General features: G+C 43.1%; 1 pseudogene across 1 annotated transcript; it reads right to left on the minus strand.

Annotated features, from left to right (window-relative positions):
• Positions 1–1,181: 1,181 nt before the first annotated feature.
• Positions 1,182–4,848, minus strand: LOC148013916 (pentatricopeptide repeat-containing protein At2g33680-like; annotated as a pseudogene). Its single transcript, XR_015688613.1, has 2 exons — positions 4,621–4,848; positions 1,182–4,526 (listed from the first exon to the last, which is right to left on the minus strand). The product of XR_015688613.1 is annotated as a pentatricopeptide repeat-containing protein At2g33680-like (transcript).
• Between the last annotated feature and the right edge of the window lie 1,913 nt (positions 4,849–6,761).

Below are 6,761 nucleotides of genomic sequence, written 5' to 3' on the forward strand. Positions count from 1 at the left end.
TTAACCTCACAATCATGATTGTTGGCCTTCCATGTTGTCACAAACAAGTCCATCATGATACACTTGCTTCTATTGCCAATATAGTAAGGCTTCAACTGATGCACCTAATCATGGTCCTTGTATCAAACCAAAACCCTAGAACTCTTTCAATACATATCCATTGATTAGTCATGGGAGAAAACTTTGGAACTTTTTCCTACAAAAGCATAATAAGCCATATGCTATAAAGACTTCTAGATTTGTCTTGCCAAAAGGCCAATTTTTGAATCCTCATTGTGCCATGCATGCATATGTGCATGGGGTTGTGTGTGTGTGTGTGTGTGTGTGTGTGTGTGTGTGTGTGTGGCAGTAGAAAAAATTTCCTTGATTTATCCCAACTTTGCACTTGCAATTGAAAATGTTTAAATTGTTTAGAATGCAAGCCAAGATCATTACTGAGCATTGTGATCCTTAACAAAAAGCCTTTCGTACCAAAGATCTCCTTTCATATGGGTTTCTTAACACCAAAGCAAATGCATATGTCAAAGAGCTGCCACTTAAACATGATGTATGTACGCATATATATTTATGATGCTATAATCACCTATAGTCAACCTAGCTATTGGGGCTGCATGGGGCTCTTTGTGATAGCTTTTATTGTCATGCTTGTTTTTGGTCATGTGACAGTTAAATGTTTGATTAACCATGCTAGAGAATGGGTTGGTTTGTTGTGATGTGTTGTTGGAGCAAGGTAAACATTTTGTTGTACAAGTGGCATCAAAGTGTTTGATCATGCTAGAGAATGGGTTTGTTTGTTGTGATGTGTTGGAGCAAGGTAAACATTTTGTTGTATAAGAGGCATCAAAGTGTGATATGTTCTCAATATATCAAAAATCCATGTTAAGTTACAATATTCATGTTGTGTAGATGGTCAATGCTTTTGAATGAAATGTGTACATACAATTGTAGAATTTGCGTCTAATGCTAGAAGTATGGAGCATGTTTGTATCTTGCTTATATTTGACTTTATTGATACTTCCCAATTTGCAGTTTGTTTTAGTTTGCACATTTTGTTATTGATTTTAATTCCATTGCATTAACTAATACAAGGTCGACATTATTTGTTTGTACTTTGGATAGTGCAATGTACACATGATCATGCGTCTTCTAATGGCTAATATTGCATAAAAAGCAACAGTCCATTTCAACCTTGAGATTTGTTTACTATTCTCATGTTTAAATCTTGCCAATGCGTCAATTTGTCCTTGTTTGCACGATTCAAGAATGTGTTTTAGTGCTTTGGTGATGGTTATAAATACCTTTGCAATGAAGTAGCCAGTGAAATCATGTGAGTGAAATCCAAGCTAGAGACAAAAGCTCTCCGAAGAGAACAGAATGTTGCTGCATGCTACTGAATCTGTAGCTCTCTTTCAGACTCAGGTTCTATCCTTGAGCAGCTGGCTGAGGTGGATTACGTTGTGATGCACCAACTCAAATGCACTCGTGTAGTCATCACCACCTTGGTAATCGTCACATACAGGCAAATCCTACTCGTGGAATAGATGTTATTCTAGCAGCTCTTCTCATTTATGCTGTCATGTAAATATGCTATCTTCATGTTGGGGCCAGGAGGTCTGCAAGACTTGAAAATACTCACTTCTATGAGACTGAAATCAGATAAGGGATCTAAATCATACCATCACATACTAACTGGCCAATTTGATTCTCTATGTAATCTAGCAGCAAAATTAGAGTAAAGAGATCCACAATGGCACTACAATCACCGATATTGCTTACAACTGCACTTTCCATACTCAAAAATGTGGATGCGATTTGCATCTTTGGCCTGAAATTTCTACTTCTCCACTTCAAAAGAAGTGAAGTAGAAGAATGGCAACCATCACAAACACATGTTCTTTTGGTTACACATATAGGTGTACCTTCAGGTGTATTGATAAGAGTACATGTGGTGGCATTATGACTGCATGCACATCTGCCTTCCCATCACCAACCTCTTTTACCTTTGCATATTCACTCTGTTGATGCTCATATCCCCCACAATAAATGAATGCACATTTCTGTCTATATCAGACCACCAACAATGTCCTGGTACTCTCAAATACTCCATTTCTCTTTCTCAAATCTTGAACCTTGTCTGCTTCCTCCTGCAAACCTGCAGTTGCATAAATATTACTCATACAAACATATGCTGCAGCACACTTTTCATCCAGCTGTATTGCATGTTCAAAGGCCCACCTCCCATGCTTCACATTCACCCATTTTCTACAAGCACCCAACAGAGCCAACCACATCTCTAAAATTGGTTCCTTTAGTATGAGGTTTACTGCCTTGTCAAACTGCCCTGCACGCCCAAGAAGATCAACCATGCAAATGTGGTGGTCTACAGTTGGGATGATGCAATACATAGTGCTCATAGTATCAGAGTATAAAAGCCCCTCCTCCACTCGACCTGCATGACTGCAAGCAGCAAGCAAAAGAATGAAACTGACACCATCTGGCTCCACATGCTCTACTAGCATTTTCCAGAATGAGTTAATAACCCTTTCAGCATTGCCAAGCTCAGAATATCCAGCAATTAGAGCATTCCAAGAGACTACATCCTGTACTGGTAGCTCATCAAACACTTCTTGTGCTTTTGCAAGTGCACCACACTTAGCATACATGCTCACCAGCGCAGTGCCTAGCACAATATCATGATTTTCCATTAATCCCAGCCTGCAGACCTCAGCATGTATCTCTTCGCCCTTCTCAGTTGCTCCTATGCTACCACAAGCTTTCAAAATGCAGGCAAAGGTGACTGCATCTGGAGAAAGGCCCTCATCTCGCATGAGGTCAAAGCATTTCAAAGCTTGATCACCCTGTCCATGCTCAGCATATCCAGCGATTAGTGCAGTCCAAGAGACTACGTCCCGTGCTGGAAGCTCATCAAACACTCCTTGCGCTTTTGTGAGCACACCGCACTTAGCATACATGCTAACCAATGCAGTGCCTAGCACTATGGCATGATTTTCCATTAGCCCCAGCCTGCAGATCTCAGCATGTATCTCTTCACCCTTCTTGGTTGCCCCTATGCTGCCGCAAGCTTTAACAACGCAAGCAAAGGTGGCTGCATCTGGGGAAAGACCCTTGTCTCGCATGTGCCCAAAGCATTTCAAAGCTTCATCACCATGTCCATGCTCAGCATACCCAGTGATTAGGGCATTCCAAGAGACTACATTTGGTGTTGGAAGCTCGTCGAACACTTCTTGCGCTTTTGCAAGCACACCGCACTTGGCATACATCCTCACCAATGCATTGCCCAGCACAATATCATGCTTTTCCATTAGCCCCAGCCTCTCAACTTCAGCATGTATCTCTTTGCCTTCCTCGGTTGCTCCTATGCTGCCACAAGCTTTCAAAAGGCAAGTAAAGGTGACTGCATCTACAGTAAGGCCCTTGTCTTGCATGAGCCTAAAGCGTTTCAAAGCTTCACCACCATGTCCATGCTCAGCATATCCAGCAATTAGTGCAGTCCAAGACACTACATTCGGTGCTGGAAGCTCGTCAAACACTCCTTGCGCTTTCGCAAGCGCACCACACTTAGCATACATGCTCACCAATGCAGTGCCTAGCACAATATCATGATCTACCATTAGCCCCAACCTGCAGACCTCAGCATGAATCTCCTTGCCCTTCTCGATTGCTCCTATGTTGCCACAAGCTTTTAAAAGGCAAGTAAAGGTGACTGCATCTGGGGAAAGGCCCCCATCTTGCATGCATTCAAAACATTTCAAAGCTTCATCAACCTGTCCATGCTCAGCATATCCAGTGATTAGTGCATTCCAAGACACTACATTCGGTGCTGGAAGCTCGTCAAACACTTCTTGTGCTTTTGTGAGCGCACCACACTTAGCATACATGCTCACCAATGCAGTGCCTAGCACAATGTCATGACTTTCCATTAGGCCCAGCTTGCAGACCTCAGCATGTATCTCCTCACCCTTCTCGGCTGCACCTATGCTGCCACAAGCTTTCAAAACGGAAATAAAAGTGATTGCATCTGGGGAAAGGCCCTTATCTTGCATGCACCCAAAGCATTTCAAGGCCTCATCACCGTGCCCATGCTCAGCATACCCAGCAATTAGGGCATTCCAAGACACTATATCCGTTGTTGGAAGCTCATCGAACACTTCCTGCGCTTTTGCAAGTGCACTGCACTTGGCATACATACGGAGCAGGGCTGTGCCAACATAGATGTCCTTTTCAAGCAAACCTGTCTTGAGAATCTGTGCATGCAGCATGCTGCCTCTTCGCAGGTCCTTCCGTTTCCCACAAGCCTTTATGACCTCCAAGAGAGTACGAGGGTCATAGTGTGCCTGCCATAGAGTGTACGACACTCCATCTTTCCCTTTCACTGGGGTATATACCACTGTCACTAGGCTGCTTCTTCTCCAGTCCTCTAGAATCCAAGGCGGATTGCTGCAGCCATCCAACCACAGAGGCCGCTTTACTGGCTCGTGCCTGCAGGCCGGCGACCTCGGGCCCCTCTGCGATTGATGCAGAAGTGGGGTATACATGAGATTGCAAGCGATGGATTGGTTATATGAATGAAATGTCTTTCGATTGAGCCTAGTGATTTACCTTGCAGTCCCGATTATCCCAGAATTGGGAAGGGTCTCTGAAGTACTCATTCCATGTGGGGAGCGCCAGGTCCCTGCATGCCATTCTCGGTGTATCGATCGGAAGTATTAGTGGTACATACTTGTAATCATAACACCGGAAGTTGCTTGCCTGGGGTCATAGCCCGCGGCTCTCTCTCTCTCTCTCGTCCACGAAGGTTTTTGGCCAACATGGGGAACTCAAGCCACATAGGGTACGACGTGCCAATATGTAAGATCATCTATACTATCTTTTATTTTGAGATTTTCCCCACTTAACAAATCCTATGTGGCACACATCCCAAGGGGTCTTTTTAAAACAATTACTTTATTTTGAATAAAACCTTACATGGCACACTGCTTTCTCTCTATTTTGAGATTTCTCAACTTAACAAATCCTATGTGGCACACATCCCAAGGGTCTTTTTAAAAAAATCTATATTACATCATTATTTGAGCTACAAGTTCAAGAAAGTGTGAAAGCACCACAGTGCTCCCGAACCTACCTCCCAAACCAAACCAAAGTGACCATTTATGTCACATGATTGGGGGCAGAAAGAAGGAAACGTCATCTCCTTCCACCACCTTCTCTTTCACTCTCACTCTCACGGGCAGCAGACAGGAGGAGGCAGGTAGCAGGCAGCAGACCTCTCTTCCTCTCTCTCTCTCTCTCTCTCTCTCTCTCTCTCTCTCTCTCTCTCCACGCTGGAATTAGCTCTGGTTAGAGAGATCGTATTATTTCTCTCTCTCTCTCTCTCTCTCTCTCTCTCCATGCTGGAATTAGCTCTGGTTAGAGAGATCGTATTATTTCTCTCTCTCTCTCTCTCTCTCTCTCTCTCTCTCTCTCTCTCTCTCTCTCTCTCTCTCTCTCTCTCGGCAGACGTGAGAGAGAACCGTGAGATCGTATTATCTCAGAGAAGCGTGCCTCTCTCTCTCTCTCTCTCTCTCTCTCTCTCTCTCTCTCTCTCTCTCTCTCTCTCTCTCTCTCTCTCTCTCTCTCTCGTGTGTCGTGAGAGAGAGAGATGTGTTGTTGGCAGCATTTCATGTGTGGGCAAGGGAGCTCGCACAGAGGCATTCCGTGTGTGGGCAGCATTCTAGTGCAGCATTCCATTTTCCGCGCTGGGCTCAACTGAGCGTGCACCATCCATCGTGCTTCTCTCTCTCTCTCTCTCTCTCTCTCTCTCTCTCTCTCTCACGCCAGACGTGAGAGAGAGAGAAACGTGAGACTATATTATCTCAGAGAAGCGTGAGATCGTATTATCTCATAGAAGCATGCTTCTCTCTCTCTCTCTCTCTCTCTCTCTCTCTCTCTCTCTCTCTCTCTCTCTCTCTCGTGTGCCATGAGAGAGAGAGATGTGTTGCTGGCAGCATTCCATGTGTGGGCAGGGAAGCTCGCAGAGGCATTCCATGTGTGGGCAGCATTCCGTTTTTCGCGCTGGGCTCAGCTGAGCGTGCATCATTCAGACGTTATCCTTCTCTCTCTCTCTCTCTCTCCACGCCTGGTTATCTCTAGTCAGATCTCTCTCTCTCTCTCTCTCTCTCTCTCTTACTTAGTTAGTAGGTTTTACCTTAGATTAATTAGATTAGTAAGTTAGTACATATAGTTATTTAGGGTTAGTTTAATTTGTTTGTTTTAGTTTACTTTAAATCATAAGCTAGTTAGTAGGTTTTACCTTAGATTAGTTGCTTAGTTAATTTAGATTGTGTGTTATGGATATAGTTTAGGGTTAGTTTGTTTTTTTGTTTTAGTTTATATATGTGTTATGGGTTAGTTAGCTAGTAGGTTTTACCTTAGATTAGTTGCTTAGTTACTTTAGATTGTGTGTTATGGATATAGGTTACGGTTAGTTTGTTTTTTTGCTTTAGTTTATATATGTGTTATGGGTTACTTAGTTAGTGGGTTTTACCTTAGATTAGTTGCTTAGTTACTTTAGATTGTGTGTTAGTTACGTTAGATTGTGTGTTATATATGGATATAGTTTAGGGTTAGTTAGTTTTTTTGTTTTAGTTTATATATGTGTTATATGTGTTATGGAAGAGAGAGAGAGAGAGAGGTTGGTTTGCTTGGTATGGTTTAATTTATTGGTATTTTGGTTTATTTGGTGCAGTTTGTTTGTGAGGATT

This window comes from Lygodium microphyllum, chromosome 25 (assembly GCF_053477565.2).
Source record: "Lygodium microphyllum isolate KBCC chromosome 25, Lygodium_microphyllum_v1.1.10, whole genome shotgun sequence".
Lineage (NCBI taxonomy): Eukaryota > Viridiplantae > Streptophyta > Polypodiopsida > Schizaeales > Lygodiaceae > Lygodium > Lygodium microphyllum.